At 39.1% G+C, this 20691-nt stretch overlaps 1 protein-coding gene across 13 annotated transcripts in view; it reads right to left on the bottom strand.

Moving 5' to 3' along the window:
- The window catches only part of DLC1 (DLC1 Rho GTPase activating protein), a 271834-nt gene that overhangs the window by 56558 nt on the left and 194585 nt on the right, over positions 1 to 20691 (bottom strand). Inside the window, exon 2 of one of the 13 annotated variants that reach the window (XM_035550960.2) lies at positions 15609 to 15799. The exons of the other annotated variants lie outside the window; for them this stretch is intronic. The gene's annotated coding sequence lies outside the window, so the exon portion shown is untranslated. The remainder of the gene's footprint in view (positions 1 to 15608; positions 15800 to 20691) is intronic. 13 annotated transcript variants of the gene reach the window in all.

Raw genomic sequence — 20691 nt, 5'->3', positions numbered from 1 at the left:
GGGAAAGGCCACTGAACCCTTGTCACAGGACAAGAAATGGCCAGAAATTAGGAACTGAACTGGCAACAGAGCAGGGAAAGAGAAGAAATCTCCTGCAGCCAGTTTTATTTGCTGAATCACACTGACGTGGGCTCCTGGTGGCTACAGCAAAATGCACGTGGGCTTACTAATTATTATAATTTATCCTAATAAAGTCCAGAATTAAGGGATTTAGTTGTACTCCTTTTATGTCCCATTGGTTTTGGAGAGGATCCAGCTCATACTGTTTTTACTTGTCTCCAAAAGAGAGAAATGAATGCAATTGCTAATAGAAAAGGTTGACCTTACTACTACTCTGTAGCTTATGTTCAGTTTTACTATTTTATAAGACCAAACAGAAACATTTAGCAGGAACAGACAAACGAACAAAGAATTTATTTTTCTGGGATACAGATCCCAGAAAGCAAACAAGGAAACTGTTTTAATGAATAACTGAGATGGGAAATACTTCAGCACATATCCCTTTTCCACAGCTCTGCTTTCTTATCTTATGAAACAGACAGATGCTGGAAAAAAGTGGAATGAAAATGAGTTTTTTAAGAGCTGTGCCAGCCTCTTCCTTGCTGATATATTGGTAAATGCTCCAGAGGAAGCAGAGCCCAGTTCTTGTTTTACATCCAAGGACTCTCCTTTTATGCAATGGGAAAAAGAAGTAGGCCATGAATATTTTCCTGACAAGCTTTAGCCATGAACACACATAAATAAGAGAAGCTGAAAACAGTACATTTGCAAATGCACATACAAGTTTTCAATATACCCTCTGGAAAATCTGCTGCAGCTGGCTGATAGTCTTACAATATTAATAAATGTGGGGTTATTATTTCACTGTGTTTAGGTCACTTTTGGATGCAACATACAGAAGAGGCAAACACTGGCCATATTATATTAAGAAATGAACTTTCCATATGTTGGAAATAGCGTCATGAAAAGAAACTGCCCAGAGAAAGAAAACTTGGTATTTATGAGAGGGAGTACTTAGTACATCACCAGCGATCCCACCCAGTGCAGATTCTCAGACTCTGCCTGGTACCATGCTGCCTGATCTCAAAAAGGAGAGGGATGTTATTTCTCTTGAACAAATAAAAAATAAAAACAGTTAGCCCATCCATCAACTAAAACCAAGACAAGTGTTTCGTTCTCACTGTTGAAATGGGATATTATTATTCCCATGGGGATTAATAAGCCTAGCTGGAGGAGTCTGGCCCTTCGGGAGGTCAATAGAGGAATGCTTATGATTAATGTTTTGGTCCATGGTCTATCTCTATGCTAAGTTAACAAAGCTACATCGTCTTTTACTCTCCCTTATTAACACAACATTAAACTTCTACTAACATTGCTGTTGGAGATTGCCCTTGGCTCCACGAAGTAAAATAATACTTTGTGGAAAAGATTTTACTGTACAAATAAGCAGATATAACATCCCAGTTTGTTCCCAGCTCTCAGATGTCAGCATTGCCTGTAATTAGCTGTGAGCTGGAATGTGTGTTGCCATGCAATAACCACACCAAGCATCTTCCTTCACATCTTGATTTCCCATTTCAAATATCCCTGTCAAGTTTAGAAAATGAGTTGTGGAAGAAAAAGGGAGCAAAAGAGAGGAGTGTCAGAACCAGCATTTAAGGTTAACCTAATATAGAATCAGCCTGTTAAATAAATACATTTTTCAATTTATGTGGCTTTACAAAAAATACAAAACGTTATAGGAAAGCATTGCTTAAACAAATAGATGCCTTGAAGAAAACAATCACAGGTATTCAGCAGATAAAAATATATTTCCAAGGACAATTTCCACTATGAAATTCAAAACTCTCAAAATGAATGACAGCAGATTACAGTGATGTATTTGCAGAAGCTTTTATATTTTATAATCAAGATTAGGGGTCTGTTTTCAGGACAGGAGTCCTGTTTTCTCACCTGAAGATTTGGGAGGGCTACATAAGCCTCCCCAGAAAACCCAGTCCTAACCAGTCACTATCATGAGGCTGCCAGAAATGGGTTCTGCTATTCAAAGCAAATGTAGTTCTTAGGCTGCCACCATTCTACTGACTTCCACCGAGGTGCTCCATATTTGCAGTGATACTTAGGAGCAAACCTAGCCTCCTTCCAACATTTTATGCCAGCAACAAAACTGCCATCTACTGCTATCAGTAAACATGAGAGCTGCTGGTTAAAGTCCCAATTTCATTCTGCTACTGGCCACAAAATAAATGCATTTGTTGTCTACAGAGAAACGTAAACCTTGTGTTGTGGACTTTCATTGCTATCTGACTGTATTTTCCAAGTGGCAGAAATATATTCCATGAACTTCAACTGGTCCAGGAGCGGTTGTGTGGTTTCCACATGACTTCTGTGTGCAACTGGAAGTGCTCATTTAACCTTTGAGGTTTTAATTGCTATGACACTGGATATCTCAAACACTAGCACTTCTGTTAGATGCAACTGCTATTATTTAAAATAATTAAGGCAGTGACAGTATTAAGCATTGCATTTAATCACGTGGGAGCTGTAGGAAAAGAGCTGTCCACAAAAGCATCTCCCTTTCCATGCTCTCAAGAGCTTGGATAATTTTTGAGGTATCTCTGCAAAGCCCATATTTTTTTCCAAACTTTGTTGGGAGATTTTAAGAAAGGATGAAAGGGACAAGAGGAAGGGGTAGGCAGACATTTCCTCTGAGCTCACTGTCCTGCTGTACCAACCCATCCTCAGACTACCAAAACATACATGTTTACTAAACAGAAATGCACCATAAAGTAAAATCATTACTCTCTCATCCTTAATAGTCCATTTAAAATGTAATTCTATAAATGTCCAATAACGCAAATCGTTTGGGAAAAAAGGGGTAACCAGGAAGCAACCAACAGGATTACAAAAGCCATGATGCTAAATGCTAAAGCAAGCATCCACAGCCTCCAGAAAAAAAATTGCAACAATGTTCAAAATGTGCTGGAAAAGGCGTGTGTTTTCCAAAACCAGTCAGGAGCTGCAGGCCAAGCATCCAGCAACTTTCCCAGGAAAAAGTGCCGTCCGAGGGCCTGCTGTTTTTGCAATCACAACAACCCCACAAAAAGCTGTGGTAGCGGGATATATAAATGCATGGCTACCAATGGTCCCCCAGCCTTCGGATGGAGCATCACCGATCTCCCTGGCACATGATGCTAAAGCAACACTCCACATCTCCATGCAGGTTGCTCTGCCTGGCAGTGGTGGTTAGTCCCAGGGCAGCCGTGGAGCTGGGTTCGCCCCACGTTATAGGACTGGAGCAAGGCCAGCGTTTCTCCTCGTGCTTCTCAGCAAGTGAGTCAACACACCTGCTCCAAAAATCTGGAGGCAGCCAGCAGCCAGCGATGTCATTTTTGGCACAGGCGCCAGAACTCGATCTGAATTATGTTCTCTAATTCAGGTTTTAACACTTTTAATGCAAGACACTATAGGGATTTTCATGACCTAAAGCTTTCTCTTTTCCCCAAAGATATGCAGTAAGAAAATAAAACCACTTCTTGCTTTAAGTAAAACTTTAATCTTTCTTATGAGAACTATATTCAGTGTTAAAATTACAAATTCACTCTTTTATTTGGGTAGGGGCAAGAAAAAGAATTTTATTTATTTATTTTTTAATTAGCGTTATTCACTCAACAATAGTATGACCATATTTTGCAAAGATGTATTCATATGAGTAATTTAATAAAGCTAAGGAGGGAATTTACATGAATAATGGCTTGCAGGGCTAGGCCCATGCTTTTTGCATGATTTTTTAGTATGCACAAAGCAGAAACAGAATTTTAACTGAGGAATTTATTTTTCCTCCACAACAAGGAAACAAAAAATGTCCACAAAATTGCGTAGGCTTTCTGACCTTAAAATAAAATTGCTGCCAACCTCCACAAAAGTATATCAATGCAGGCTATAGCGCAGTAGCACTAGCAATGTCAGTGTGCAGGTTATACAAACCCCTCTGAAAACATCTTTGTTGCAGTGTGGAGGGATGGGCAGCATTATTTATTTGCAAATAAGCTCAGCCTGCTCCAGAGCTATGACCTAGCTATTACCAGCAGATATTTTGCTTGTAGACTGGTTTGGAAATGCTGAGCTCTGTGTTCTTCCACAGCCAACCATTACCAGAAGCAGCCACTAAACTTTTCTTTGTTTATTGGCACACAGTTGCCAAGTTTTTCCAACTTTCTCCTCATGCAGTAAGAGAGGTTGCCAAATAAACTCTGCCCAATGCCTGAAGGAAACTGCTCAAGTAACCTCTGTATCTTCCCACTGTTGTATCCTCCCACTTAATTGGTCACACTGGGAACTAGACCAATATGTTGATGGAGCTCTCCAAATTTCAAAGCCAATAGAGAATTGGGAGCTCTTCATGAATGTCATCTATTATTTAATGTTGCAAAACAGAATTAATTAAAAAACAGAGCAAATTGATATCACAAGTGCAGAAAGAAATCACCTACTTATCCAAAATAACACAATGCAGCTCCTTTAAAAATAAAAGTCCAACTTTGTTTTAGATTTCCAGACAAACATACCACAGCTTCTATGGGGTTTCTTCAAATGCAGTATTGGCCATGCTATTTCCTAAGAAACATTTCAAACAAAGTGACAAAGACATCTAATTCTCTAAGACTGTTACTCATCTGATGTGTTGGCACACGAAAGTATTAAAAGACAGCAGTGTCCACAGAATCAGGAGGCTTGGCTTCACTTTCCATCTCACCTCTGGAATAACGCGTAACTTTGAGAAAGTCATGATATTGCACTATTTCTCTTTTCCATTGTCTTGCCCAATGTAAGCTCTTTGGAACAGGAACCATTTCTTAATGTTTGTAAATAACCTTTCAAAATGGACTATTATTTTCACTAGAGACCACAATGAGGAGTAGAAAGCCAATGCAGAGAGAGAAGGTATGTCTAAGGATGAGTCAAAACACAAAACACTGTCTTCTTAAATATAGAAAATACTGGATATACAAATGAACGTAAACTGTGAGCTTAATATCTTACCAGTTAAAACACAGCTGTATGCCTCCTAATCATTGTATCAAGATTATCTCATTGTGTCTTGCTTAAAACCTTGTTTTCCTAACACTATGGATCCTCTCAGACCTTGCCCTGTCATTGGTTTATTACTACGCACCAAATCCACAACACTCCTTGAATAATAGGTCATGTACTGTCTGGAAGTCTTTCATCCAAGTACCAACCCTAATTCTGAGGGTATGAATGAATGAATGAATGTGCGTGGCATACACAAACAGGCAACTAAGAGATACCATGTGCACCTGACAGTGGAAAATCTTCGGCAGCGCTGTGCCCAAACTGCCTGAGGAAGAGGTTTAGGATTCTGTACTCAGCCTAGAGTATTTATTTAGCCAAATTCCTCATTTAGCCATTCTAATCCCTTAGAGACACACCAGGGGAGAAATCGTATGTATGTAGACTACAGTAAAGAAAGGGAGAAGGAATGGATAGGACATAAAGGAGGATCAGGCTCTACAACCTCATTTTTAAAAGGGCATTTTTTTTTTTAATCGATCCTTATCTGGTCAAACTTGATACCAACACTGATATACCTCCACAGGAAGACCTATCCTTGATTTACAAATGCAACTAGACTAGATTAATTGTTTGTCACAGCAATAAGCATCTTCAGAGAACTATGTATTTCATCCACATCCCCATGACATCTACTGCTTCCTCTCCACTTCCATTTACCTCAGTTTGCTCCCAGATCTCCTCGTAACCACCCAGGGAACAGACAGCACCTATTCTGGCAAGATGCTAAGCCAAGGTTGCTGCTTTACTCATACAACAGCTTTTTCATTTGTGGGTACTTGTTTGAGTCTCCACCATATAAAAACATTTATCTTCCCCCATAAGGTTCAAGAGCCTCCTCTAGTATCTCAGAAATATCTGCCTCATAATCCAATTCAGTTAAAGATGGGAGGAAAGGGTGAAGATGGTTGAATGAAGGGGCAATATTATGTCATAAGCCTCATTCCTTTAGAAAACTGTGTTGAAAAAGTATATGCCTAATATTTCCATTGGCATCCACAGCCTTCTGTCCAAATAACAGGTTGATTAAATCTTAATGGTGCTGTTGCTGCTATGACATACAGCAGAATTCATGCTCATTTCTGTGTTTGGCCAGACTAACTGGTTTCATTTTAATATATTTTGTATAAGTAACATGTGGAAAAAGCTTAAAAACATTTCATGATTGCTATTATTGGTTGAAAGAAATGTATTTAGTATTAAAATCCATGTAATTGAGACAAAACCTTTAAAAATTTCATCTCAGATTTTCAAGCCACATAGTAAACTAATAAATAAATCGAACTTGAGCCCCAAGCACCTGTCTTTTCTTTATTTAATACAGATTAGCAGCTGGCTTGGGCTTTTGTCAAGACTGTGGGAATGAGTTAACATGTTTAAAACAAGCATTTCCACGGCTGACTTGCAGTGCAAGTTGTCTTCCATAATTCAACAGCCGCATCAACAAAATGAACACTAGCAAAACAGCATTAGAAAATGCATTCCTTCTGAAACTGCTGGAGCAGGGAGTCTTTGGGCAAGGGTCCTTGGAGAAACATGGGCCAACTTAACAGCACTTCCAAGTGAATCACAAGCCACCTGCATGTTCTTCATGGAACCGAGAATCAAGTTTTTTCTGTGGAAAATGTAAGCCTCACAGCCTCACACATTTTTTTTCTTGTTTCACAAAGAGTTATATCATTATGTAGCATTAGGAATTAAAACAGAGAAGAATGTTAAATAAAATAAACTGAGTGAGCTTGTTTAGAAATTTCAAGCTTTCCTCCACAGCTTCAAAGTTCATTTGTCTATCCAAGTATCAAAACCTCCCTTTCCTTAATTGTCTCTCAGTCAGTAACTTTAATATGTGCTGTTTTGGTTAGGACATGGCATGACTTTTGAACGTAGAAAAAGCATGGAGATGTCACAGATTATGCACTGTCCTCAGCAGCTAATGCTAACTGGGAGATTTATATAACAAGCGAGGGCTATAGGAGATTATGGATGAGTAGAAGCAGGACAGTATACTCTTAAGCTGGGCCAAATGAGAGTAGAAAAGTTCATTCTGCTGCTGAGAGGCTTATGGAAATGTCAGTAGGGCTATGAAAAAGAACTGAAAGTGCGAAAAATATTCAATGCACCGTTAATTTGTGGTGTGCTTATTGTATATTAAGATGAAATGGGACTGATGTCAAATTTCTGTTTTATTCTGCTTTCAATAGATTTTGCTTCCTTTAAAGAAAAAAGGAAATGCCTTCCTCCCTTTCTCAGTGTATTTCTCTTATAAAGAAGCAGTCTTGCAGTATGTACCAGCTTGTACGCCAATGCTGAAACCCTTACTCTTTCATCCAGTTACCTAATACCTGAATACGAACTCCAATTTACTCTTTACCAAGATGACTGCCATTTGCAGTTTTGGGGGCTTCCCCCTTCCAGTCATTGCTGAACTTTGGTAGCAAATCTACAGTGTCATGAAAAGACAGCTCTGTATGGTTGAGACTGCCAGATTGGGTGCTTGGTTCTTTTCCCAATATCTGTAGCCCAATGCTCAACACAAAAAGCTCACAGGGCTAGTCAATAAATTGGTATGAGAAGCAGATGGACAACATATCTAACATTCAGACTTTGAGCAGCAAATGATTCCAGGATGTCCAAATTCTGCAGCTTTGACTCATTGTGTACATTTCCCCTCTGTTTCTTTTCTTTTCATTTCTTTCTTTTTTTTTTTTTAATGCATAATTGTCATGAAAAATTCCCACACAAATTAACATGACGCAGAGCTCATTGTTGCATGAGTGGTCTATTAATTAGATATCTTTAGAAAAAAAGGCTGCTCTATGCTCAACAGATTAAGCTGAGCCCTTGAGATATTTGAAGTTTGTTCTGTCACTATCAGATAAACACAACAGAACATGCCGACCTGCAGAGGTTCATGACTAAACTGTTTGCAAGGTTAAAAAGAAAGGGAGAGGAAAAGCTTTGTTAATCTTCTTCATTCCTAATTTTAATAAAAAGTAAATATTTTTGTAAAAACTTTTCAAAGGCTTCCACTTTCAGCTATGTGGCAGGTCGAGATTAGGGAAAACCCAAGCAACTCCTAAGGTTAAACACACTATTTGTCTCTGTCTTTCAAACTACATCTGAGTATATTTTGCAGATAAGTTTAGATAGGGTAGAGCTCAAACTCCTTTCTGTTGACTTTTTACCTAGAAATATACAGATAGAGATGCAGTAAGTTCAGAGCAGTATTTTCCTCTCATCATAGATACTTGAATAAGGTCTTAGAACTAATAAAATAGTTTAGTACATGAAGGATACAAAGATTTGAAGCTCTTATTCCATTATGGATACAACTAAAACAAAATTTCTGGAAAATGGGATTTTAGAAAATTTGAAAGATTTTAAAGTGCTTTTAGGTATGCTTTGTGGATTCCATATTCATTAATAGCATTACATTTATTCATCAGTCAGGAATAATCTATAACACTGCACAAGAAAATAGTATTTACAACTTTGAGAGACCGATCTGTTCTACTCAATGCAGGAAAATCTCCCTGCAACCCCTCTCTCACACCCGATTTTTAACATATTCAGAACTCATTTTGTATTTTAAAATCTCAGCCTGGGAAAAGACTGTGTAAACATTTGTATCTGTCTTGAGTAGTAGGCTCAGATCTCAGCTGCTGTGAACTGGCCAAGTGCCAGCATCATAAAAGAAAACACATTTATTTATAATGATTGACTTTCTGAGCCAGGAAATCTCTTTGATTTCCTTCACCAGCAAGAGAAACCGAGTGCAGGAGAAGGTGGGCATACAGGCAAATCTTCCCTTTAACAATACTGAGAGATTTGTTGAGATTTCTCTCCCCTGTTGGAGAGAGAAAACCCCAAAAAGGCTTCTTCTTGCAAAGCTGTAAAGCTGATGCCCAGCTTTCACTCCTTGCTCTGGGCCCCCAAGAACCACCCAGCCAGAGACACTCCTGGTGTGGTCACTCTACAACCACATCAAAGTGGGGTTTATACCACAAAAAGGAAAACAACACCAACTACCAAAGGCAACGTTTCCCTGTGGTGGGAAGGGAAGAAATATCTCATCCAGCTCCGAGAAGGCCAGCAGCAGTGGTGCTCCCTTCTCTCTGCAAAGAAAGGCAGCACAGCTGGCTGGTGGACCCCAGGAGACGATCTGGCCATACGACCCAGGAATGTGGGTAGCAGATGTTGGGGTGTCGAGTGCCCTACAGATGGTGCACACATGTTTTCTACCTCCATGCCCCAGTGCCATGCCATAGCTGTCTTGTCACTGCATTGTCTGAGCAAGTGGGGTAAAAAGAAGAAACAAGAAGGAAATATGGCACTCTACAGGTGCAAACCCTGTAAGATTTGAGGGGATTACTAGAGAAATCCTGTCAGTTAATCTAGGAACGGTATACGCTGCCACAAAGACCATTCTCTGCAGGGCTTGTTGACTGGCCCTGCAATCAATCCACAGTTTGAAAAAGGGATTCCTTCCCTTGGACATGTATCTAGTTAAATGTTCCTACTGCCAGTGTCTCAGCTTGGAATTTCTTTGTCAAGAAAGTGTTCGCTACTAGCTTCTTACAAAAACACCTATGTATTATTTCCAATCTTTGCACAAATCTTTATTTCTTCCCTACTGTACCTCCATCCATCTGGGAAGTGATATCATTCTTTTTGCTTTGTGCTCGTAGATGGAAATCTCAGGTTCAGAAATGCGGTTTATCCCAACTGTAGGAGAAAGCAGATTCCATGGCCTGTTTTTTTTTTCCTTTTCTTTTTTTAAGGAAGCTGAATTTAGCAATAGCTCTTTCTGCAGAAGTTGGTAAAATGTTGTTCATTTACCTACAGATACTGTATGTGGTTCTCAACTGAGAAGATGTAGTTACATCCTGCCACAGTGTGGTCAGGAAAGATGTCTATTCCTTTCATCCAAAAGTTTAAAATTAAAAGCTATTTGTCACCAACATGACAGCTGTGTTTCTTTCTGAATGGAAAATAAAAGTTGAGTCTGCATATTTTAAAACTTCATATAAATCTATATGAACTCCTGGCAGGGAAAATAATCCTGTGTGTATGTCAGCATTCCACAGCAGGGTTTTAACAAAGATCACATGTTGCACACTGGAAAGCCAAAGCACAGAAACGCTGCAGTTAAAAACAAAAAACCTTGCGTATCTGAATAACACAGCCTAAAAACTACTAATCTGAACAGCTGTCCTGTGCATGATAGGCAATAAGGGACAAGCTCACTCAAACAAAGCATAAAATAGAAAACCAGCTACAAGAATATGCTTAACTACACAGAACTTCATCTATCTTTTGCACGGCATATATTGTTATTTGATCACAGTAAATAGATTCTTCCATAACTTTTACTTTCTTGCTCTCCTAAAGTGTTTGATTTGATTGTGCTCTCCTAGATTTATAGAATACACTTTCCAGAGTATATCATTATGTGATATGTTCCCATATCACAAGAGTAAGAAATGCCATTACTGACTGACAGAATTACAGAATGGTGATTTACAATGCTAAGGATTTTTTTTTTTTGCAAAGATTGGATGATGGCTAGTGTGATGCATGGAGAGAACAGTAAGTAAAAATGTTTATTTTTTCTTCAGTTGTGAAATTTATTGAGAGCTTTGGTATCTGAATTACTGTATTTGCTGACAGGAGAGGAAAAGCAGGGGCAATGGCAATGCATGTTTGTTCAAAATGCCCTGCAAATAGTCTTTTACTCTGTTTTGATGGGCTTTGGCAGTAACTCAATTCACCGATCCATACCTCTTCAGCCAATTAGTGCCTGTTCTTGCAGTAGGTAGATGTTGTAATGTGCATATCAAATTGTTAGGGTGGAATCTGACAGCACAGATAGTAAGAAAGAGCAAATTCACAGCCATCACCTAAATATAATTCATTCCATAGCCCAGTTTTGCATTAGTACACATTTGCCCATAAACACAAAAAAGCTGCAAATGGTCAAAATATTTATTTTGTTCCCTCTTCAGGATAAGAGAGACAAGTCCATTAATAGACTGGATGGTCTGGCAAAACAAGTGACCCACATACTGGAATCTGGCACATTTATCCCTTGCAGCAGCAAATTTCGAGTTAGTGAAAAGCTCTTGGCTTCAATTTCACTGCTTTTCGGAGATCATTTATAGTTTGTGATTTAGCTGGTGCAATGCTACATAAAAGCATAAGAATTGCATAGCCTGATTTAAAAAAAATACAGTTATGTAATGAAATGGTTAAATTCTGAAAGCTTTACCCATTGTTGTTTAACCTCAATTAATTAAGTGAGAGATCTGAGGGAATAAAATCTGCATAAGGATTTTGGGATTTAGGTTCTGAGTATTTTCCCCCAAATTTCTCTGAATATCTTTTATTCATATTTGGATACTTAGTGAACATCTGTGTTTGGAGGTTTGTTTTGGTCAAAAGAAGAGGATTATTATTATTTTTTTAAACACAGTAAAACGTAAGTAGTGTAGAGATAAATAACATTCCTGCTCAGTGAAAATGCTCTTCTATTGCTTCTGTACGTGACTTGGCCCAGGACTGATTATTATTCTCTCTGCATCACAGAAGTGTGTAGCAGATATTTTATGGTTGCTTAGAACAGGCAAAAAAAAAAAAAGGAAAAGGGTGGGGAAGGAAAGACAAAAACATCTCTTGGTGACTTGGACACTACTTGGACCTTGAGGGTTTGTCCTGAGAACCAAGAAGACTTGGACACCCTTTGAGAGGATCCACACACTACGTTCATATGAAGAAACCTTGTGCTGGTTAATCATTTAGCAGAGTGAGAGCCACACTTCAGCCAACAATAAAAGCAATGCCACTCAAGGGAACAGAGGCTTCGTAAGGAGCTAAGTTTGGGATGAGACTTGCAACAGATTGGGAACTGGGGAATAAGCAAGTGAATAGATGACCAAACTTAGCTTAGAGCTTGATATTTGCCTGGTTTTGAGCTACAGATAAAGCCTAGAGATTGCTACTTGCCCAATACCCATCTTCAAAGGAAAAACAGCCAGCCTCAACATAAAATAGGAAAGTCACAACACAGTATTTATAGCTGCTGCAGATTCCCTGTAAACCCAAGTCATAGACATGTGAAATTATTGATTTGAGAAAAACAATAACTAGTCCTCCACATCTCAGGAAAGAATATTTAAACAATATTCCGCACTGAGGTGCAAAAAACCCAACACAACCCAGCAGTACTTGTCTACACCCATCTCCACCATTACAACGGATGTGGCCCGAATGTGTCTCAACTTACTCACTCATTCTCTCCATGCCACCTGAAGAGGTTAGGACCCATACCTTTCAAGAGTAACACCAGTGAGCTTGAGTTTTGCCATTATCCACACAAAGACTAAACTTGCACAAAACAAGTAAAACTTGTCTCTGAAATACTATCACCTATCTGTGTTCTACTCAATAGGTTGGGAGTTAATGAAGTGCAACTGGGAGGTGATGCAGAGACGTGAGCAATGCTGGCCTCAGCTACTATATGTACATGGCACAGTGCAAGGAGCTGCATGTACATCTGAATTATCTTGGATTAATACCATAACTGCTGAGCTACTGACTGAAAGCACTCTGGAGTAACACCACTGCTGTCTCCTGTTCTGCTTTCTTCTTGTGATTGATGCCTAAAATGAAGCTTTTACTAGCATGGTTAAAAATGTCTACACCAGAAACAAAATTGTTTCCTGATTCTAAGTGGAAAACGTTTTTCTGTTTTAGCATAAAACATATTTCTCCCCAGACTCTTAATTTGTTTCATTCAAAATCCATTCCCCTGCTGCTTTGCTTTGGTGGTTAAAAATCATACAAGTCTTCAGGGTTGTGGGAAACACTGGAAAAAGTGGTGTGGGATGATTTTAGGCTAGGCATGAGAAGAACAGTGTGAGGAGAAAGACTTCACAATGGTGTACGCTGCTAATGAGCAGTTATTTGGGGTAGAAGAAAATATTGCAATGGATACAGGATGAGTTCCACCCTGGTGTCACTCCCCTGCTTGGAAGAAATGAATTTGAGAAATTTTGATTATCATGTCTTTTCTACCCCTTTGAGTCAGAGCTTCATTTCTAGCCAAAGCATGCAGCTGACATTCCCATCTGAAATCAATTTAAACTCCTAAATGTTCACTCATATCCAGTGAACAAAATCAGATGCTGACATTTTATTTTGTCTAATCCTTTCAGGTAGTTTAGAACGCCATGTAGCAGCACAGCTGAAAAAGAGGAAAATTGTTTACTTAATTAAGTAAACTTCTCCTATTTAAAAATAAAAAATAAAAAAACAGAAGAGGTGAAACATTTTCTATTCAGTTCTCTTGGAAATACATGGAAATAGATGGGAAATAGCTGAAGTTAGAATTTGCTAGTAAAAGTCATGGTTCTGTTTTATCCAAGTAAGTAAGTCTTAAAGAATAAAGAGGCAAACTCTGCAAGCTAAATGCAGCCAGCTCCCCATCTCCTGAAATTTGCAGTGCAACTGTGTGGCTTTGTTGTATCTTTTAGCCAAAAATATCTTAATACAATATCTGTCCATACTGCAACAGGGCTATGAATGCATATTCAAGATGCACACAAAAACAGAGTTGGCCATTAATGAGTATTTTATACTTCAGCCTCTAGTATAAATCCTGTTTCTGTTATTCACTCTTTTATTCACTGACCCTTAAAGTGGGTTATGTTCCCTTTGAGTGAAATCCTCAGTCATCATCTCTGTAGTCATTTTCTTATTTCATGCTGGACTATTACTTCCTAGCCACAAACCTGAAGTCATTTCTTTGCAGAGAACAGAAGATCTGGAGCAAAATCCTATCCTTACTTCAAAATATTCACCTGTGGTTTTGAGGGCTAGAAACCCGGTCAGAATTCTCACTCTCTCTCTTTTTAAAACAAACAAACAAACAAAAAACAAACAACAACAACAATAATAAAATATCGGAGCTTAACTATATTTGCCTAAGACCCCTTCAGAGAGGGGAAACAAAGAAGCCATTCATGCCCCAGAAAGCCTTTTGTCTGGCTGCTGGGAAGAGAGTGAGCATCCAGACAAATGATGGAGGCATGATCTGGGCATGCATGACAGCAGTAAAACTGTGAAAGCTGAGCAGGAAACCAGAAGCCTGCAGAAGGGAAATGGTTTGCACCGGTCTCACAGCCATTAGTGGAAGCCCTGTACTGCTCAGATGATCAGCACAGATGATCTCTCCTGGTTCTTCCACAACAGCCAGGGAGGCAGCAGTTTGTACGGAAGCTGTATCTGGCCACCAAACCTCAAAGCAGTGCTGCAAGGAGGGGAACACAAACACAGGAGTTAGGTTGTCTTTGGGCTTTCTGCTCACTGTGTGGAAGAGAGCTCAGAGCTTTCTCCAGACAGGACTTACTACCGCTGCCAGAGTGATCCTTTGCTAGCTGATTCTGTCCCACAAAAAATGCCCCAGGCACATGGAGCTGCAGGAGCAGAAAAGAATAAATTGTTTCAGACAAGCCTCTGTGGTCCCGACTGATAAACAAATCCTGTTCCGTTCAGCAGCTTGGTGTGCAGACGTACTTCTTGCATGCCTCGGGCTATGGGACGCATTGTTAATAGTCACTTCAAAGTACTCTATGGCCATTTCAAGTTGCTCTCTGTTTGCAGCCGTTTCTTTGGTCTTTTGGACACTTTTGAAGTCCTGGCTAATGGTATGCCAGTACTGCCAGCAATACAAGCTACACCATTGTGTGGCACTGCCACCGTGTCTCAAATACTCCAGGCCTCCTATCCTGGTATAGCAAGTGTGTTTGTGTATGCAGATTTACTAAAGCTAAAATGCCTTGTACTACTTGTTGAGTGTTGGAAGAGGATCTTTGGCAACATTTTCAGTAACATAAGCAGAGAATGCTTGTGTACCAGACAACTGATTAATGGCCACTTTTGGGAGGTGGGGATTGCAATAATGAGCATTTCATTTTGTATCTACTTACATCATCCTTTTCGCCTGGCAAATTATCTTAAAAATGATGAGGACTTCTGAGGAGTCTCAAAGGGAAACGAGCTATTTGTTTTGTTTATTTGAGAAAGAACATTTTAAAGCATAGATCATATAAAAAAAATCCTTGGCTCATATGACAGGGCTCATAGCTGCCTGACAGCAGGTCTTGTGTATTGCGTTACATTGCAAAATACATTGCGAAGAGCTTTGCACCAGAACAGCCAACATGCACTTTGAATGCTTTAACTGCAAGGGAATGCAATTGTGGATCAGCTCGCAGTGAAGCCTTTACCTTTTGTAACGGAGGTGCTGAGTAATGCATGTATAGGGGCAACATTAATGAAGAACATGATATGGAGCACGGGAGTTCCTGCTCCTTCATTATAACAAATCCTGCTGCAGATCCTTTGGTAGCAGTGATGCCAGGGAAGGGAGGGGATACTTCATTTGTACTTCTGACCAGATGTTTTAACATCTCAGTGGTGCTCATGTCCTGCACTTTTTTTTTTTTTTTTTTTACCTGTATAAAGGCGGATGTGGCTTCATGGCCATTTAAAGCTGATATAAATGAGATCTGGGACCAAAATGTTGCCTCCTTCTTCTGCTTTCCATCCCCACCTATGCACTCCCATTCCTGCCTTTGTTCTGCCACAGAAGTTCACAAGGCCACACAATGACTTGGATCAGGAATCGCCAGGGCTGAAAATTAACCTGCCAACAAACAAACAAACAAAAACCAATTCAACCCTGCCTCCAAAAACGCCACTGATTTTCACCTCACTCATTTTCCTGCTCCAGCTCAGTACCTGGTAGCACGAACACTATGGCAGCACAAAGGCAGGGATGGGAAGGATGCATCCCTTGATTTACCACTATTACTAATCTTCCAAGTCAATGGACTCTGAAGAAGCACAGCATGTCAACTCAGGGGTGAGTTATAGGCCATTTCTTCACTTTCCTGCTCCTCCAGCTAACACCAGCCAAGAAAGCATGTGAATTTGCAACAGTAAAACCGCCCTGGATTATGTTTATCAGTTGAGATCTTTAACCACTTCAGCATATCTGTTAGCTTGTAAAGCGATCCACTTATCCTTCCCACACTGTCTTAGATTTTAGGCTATTTTAGAAATACATCTTTCTTCTTTCTGTCATGAAAGGTTCCTTGATGGACACAGAAATATAAGATCCTCCTTCCTCTTCTCTCTTTCCCCAACCTGTAATGGCTAGCAACTCTTCTCCTTCTATTACAAAAGCTATGCCTCCCATATCTTCTGCCATTTGTCATTAGGATATATTAGGATGTAATTCAAGAGACTGTCATGCTGTTCCCCTTTTGCTTCCTTAAACATTCTTGATTAATATTTTTAATTTATTTCCATAAATATTACTGACTTCCTAGTTCCTTTTACATCCTTCTACAGAAGTAGTCACTAAACTGTACAACTGTTACCTTGAAAATCTGTAATTTTGTAATTTTTGGGTTTTGGGTTTCTCAAAAGAGCTATACTCAAATACAGCACAGAATACATCAACTTAGGTCTTACAAGAATGCCCACCATCATTATGGTATTTTTCAGAGGTCTAACAAAATAAGTATCTGCTGATAATGTGAAAGCCAGTGAAAATGAAATACATAAACATAATGAATATGAACAAAATGAAATACATAAACATATGCCTCTTTGTTTTAGGTCAACATCTTGCAAGATTACGTATTCTGATTTCATACCAGCTGCTTCCACTATTATCTCCTCTCACCTGCAGATGGAACCAGGAAGTATCTTGGCTGCATTTCAGGCAGATGGTGGCTTCCCTCTGCAAAAGCATATATGCACCGGTGTGCCATTTTCAGCTGCCAGTTCTGGCCTCATCATAAAAGTTCATTCAGCAGAAATAACAATTTCTAATCTGTGCTGAAGTGAGGGGATATGCAGATGCCCTGACAGACTTTTAGGAAGAGGAATTTGAGGAAACATCAGGCAAGACTGGTCATTCTGACTAGAGGTCTGAAACAGTTGGTATTTATTAAAGGAAATATTTTAAAGGAAAAGTCAGAATCTTGTTATGTTAAACATAACAAGAGCAGCAGGAATAATAAATAGATAGGGGAGAATGATCAGTGAGAGACTGTGTTGGCTGGCTTACATTTGATTACAAATTTGACAAGCCGATGGAATTTTTTAGTAAACTTTGGTGTGAAATGTTCTCATTCTTCCTGGAATTATGAGGTACAACTCAACAGAGAATTAATAATATCATGATAACAAATATAAAAAAATATATATATGTTAAGAAAGCAGTCCTTTCTTGAGACCAGAAACTGTGCAGCACTGAGGGAAAAGTTTAAGCAAGACAGCCATAAATGCAATAGAAAAGGTTTTGAAAAGGAAAGTGGGAAGAGGAGGTGGTCCTCAAATGGGCATTTAGTGACTCGGAGGTGTTGAATGCAAATGGAGACAGGCATATCTCCAAGTTCTAGGGGATAAGCCTCACACAGGTGGCACAAACGAGCCTTTGGAGGAGCATCTCTGCGTCTTCGGAGTATGGGACACTGAGGGTACCAGCTGGGTAAGTTACGTGACTTGAAGTGCCTAAAGATGTGTGAGGTGAACAAGCCCCTTATGTACTAAAACCAAGACCCAAACCCTTTGTCCTCACTGACCTAGTTATTTATGTTTTATGCACATACGTTCCTCAGATGAAAACTTTAAAGACAAATAACTATACCAGGAAATATTATTAATAATATCAGGAAAAATACCAAGAAATATTAGACTGAAACTTGTGACCTTTTATTCCTTTTGCTTGTATTAAAATCATCAAATCTAGTCAATGTTCAGATTTGCTCCTCCAAAATCAGAAACATCTCTCAGTATTACTGCAGAGAATTTGAGGTTTCATATTTTTCATCTTTTTCTCCCCCTAATGATGGTACAGCAATGACACCCTGCATTCTTTACATAGACTAATTTATGAGTAATTCAATGAAACAATGAACATTGCATTCATGTATGAGTTTTCTGGTCAACCTCCGACTGATAAAATTACTAAATTTCTTTCTAAACTATATAAAAGCTGAAAAAATAATAATAAAATCACTGTCTGCTAGTACTTCACAAGCTGGTCAGCGGGGCTGGACTGTGTGAGAATGCAGCTGCTGACTGACACACAAGTGACTGCAAGGAAGGTGTGCTGGAGAGTGTCAGCAAGACCAGAAGGAAGCTGAGTGATGAAACGCAGAAACCCATGGAAAGGTGATAGCTGATTACCATGTAAGCCTAATAGAGAGCACTGTATCAGGGCAGAAATGTCACAGAAGAAAGTGCAGTCAGTGTCTTTTGGTTTTTCTGCTGCACACATGCAGAACACTAACAGCAGAAGATATTTCAAAATAGGTTAAATGTTCATAAGCCTGACAAAAAGAAGGTCCCTTAAAGCACAGATGTTTGGAAAGCCATTTATTGTTAGTATAAAGGCATTGCAAAAAAGGACATTGTGTTTCAAAATCCTGCGATAACGCAGGGAGGATCAGATTTGACCAAAATAAGAGAGTGGTGGGAAGGGGATCTGCTTCATACAGTTACATCTGAGGGGTGTACGGGCACTTCTTTCAGATTAAATTAACCTCAACCTATGCTATGAAAAACAATAGAACAACAGCTAAACACATGGCCAATATGCTATCATCAGGTTCAGCCTCTGTTCAGGGAAATATATGAAAAAATGGTGGAAAATAATCAGATTTTCCAAACACTAACCAGGAAAATCATACACTAATCACCTCTTGTATCTACAATAGGACAGTGCAGTTTTCTGTGGGAAAAAAAATCAATAGTCTGGGATTATAAAGGAACACCTCAGACTGTATAGTCAGATCTTTTAAAAAATGTAGACCAAAATCTTACCCGATGATTTCTCTGTCAGGCCTAACTTCCACTAACTTGTGTAGACAGAAGCTACGCTCACTCATTGAGCAGGCAGTTCATGGCTGTGGAAAGCTTAGTCGTGTTCGGCACTGGGTATTCTTCTGACCCAAGATAAAAATCTGTACTGCATCCAAAAGGAGTTCTTCAGACTAGTTTTTTCCTGAATTTATTTGTTTAACATCTGGGACATCTATGATACAGGTTTAAACCTGGTTCTCACTCTCCCAAGCAAAACTGGAGAATGTTGTACAGCCTGAATGTTGGGCTCTTAGCTGAAATACTAAAGGGGCAATGGAAGAGGCAGAGTGTGCCTTTGTGCTGTCCTTCACCTCTGCATCTCCCTCGCTGTCCTCTGGATCACGTCCTCATTTGGTTTCATGTTTTATATTTCCTGTGATGTTCTTATGTGTGAGAGAAGAATAAAAAGTCCCCATTATAAATCCTACTTGCTTTCAATAAAAGGATATTCTCCTTTATCTTTCAGATAATATTTTATCCTTATCCTTGTGTACTTAGCATACAGCGTTTCAAGAAGAATATCAAATGTGGTTTCTCTTTTCCTGCTTTTGCGTGCCGTACCCTATCAGTTTCAAGCTATGTCTAAGCTGTTTTGCTTGTATCATTTCCTTTTCATTTCAGATATGGCCATCTGTTGGGAACATACATAATTTTGTGAGGAATGCTAGTTCAGTTTCAGATGGACTTGCATGGGCAGACAGACCTAGGACACAGCCTTGCCAGTAGCTGAAGACTGGGTCCATGAGAAGATTCTTAATGATTTTACTTAGCCTTCGAACCAGATATTACATGATATGTAATTAAAACTGGGTTGTCATTGCATGACTGTTGGTGGAGGGTTTCTGAAGACATTACAAGTTTTACTGCTAAAAATCACAGCCATTTGAATATATAATAAGAAATACACTTTGTTGAAATCCAGAATCGCCACCAAGGACTTACTGAAATATTTACATTCAGTGGTTCACTACACATAATAAAAGAAAAGTCCTAAATTAGAGTTTAGTTTATACGACTCTGAACTGCAGGTCCGAACACCTACATAAACTGACACCTTGAGCACCCATTCTGTCCTTTTAAAACCTTTTAAAAGTGTTTGGTAAATCACTGAATCACTGTTTAACTCTCCCCCTCCCCCCCCGCCCCTTTTTTTTATTCTTCAGATAAGAATCTAAATTACTGAAAATGATGCCATACACTTGATAATTTCTGTATCGAACGATGGTACTGAATATTAACTGTAAATAAAAGGTTGATCCTCATTATGCAGACTGATTTTTTTAACGTTTCTAATAATTTCAGAATATTTCAGACTATGTCTGTTCTTTATTATGTAGTCAGAGCCTACTCTTTATTATATAGTACAATATAGACAGAAAACAGAAAGATTTCCTATTAAAAGTTGAGACTGTCTGGAGAAATCAACCTACTAAGAAGATGTTCTTCATGCAATATGATCAAGAAGCAATTTTTGATTGTCTGTGTTTTACCTTAGATTTCCATGATCTGATTAGGCACTTTTTTGGAAGGGCTTCAGACTGTGAGGGCTATGAGTTACTTGACACATGAAAACTACCTTATGTTACAAATATCTTGGGGACTGTGAAGTCAGACCATCCAAACACCACGGAAAAATTACTTTCCGGAAATTGTTTAAAT

This window comes from Cygnus atratus, chromosome 4 (genome assembly GCF_013377495.2).
Source record: "Cygnus atratus isolate AKBS03 ecotype Queensland, Australia chromosome 4, CAtr_DNAZoo_HiC_assembly, whole genome shotgun sequence".
Lineage (NCBI taxonomy): Eukaryota > Metazoa > Chordata > Aves > Anseriformes > Anatidae > Cygnus > Cygnus atratus.
Note: the sequence above shows the minus strand (reverse complement) of the source record. Positions and strands in the feature narration are given on the sequence as shown.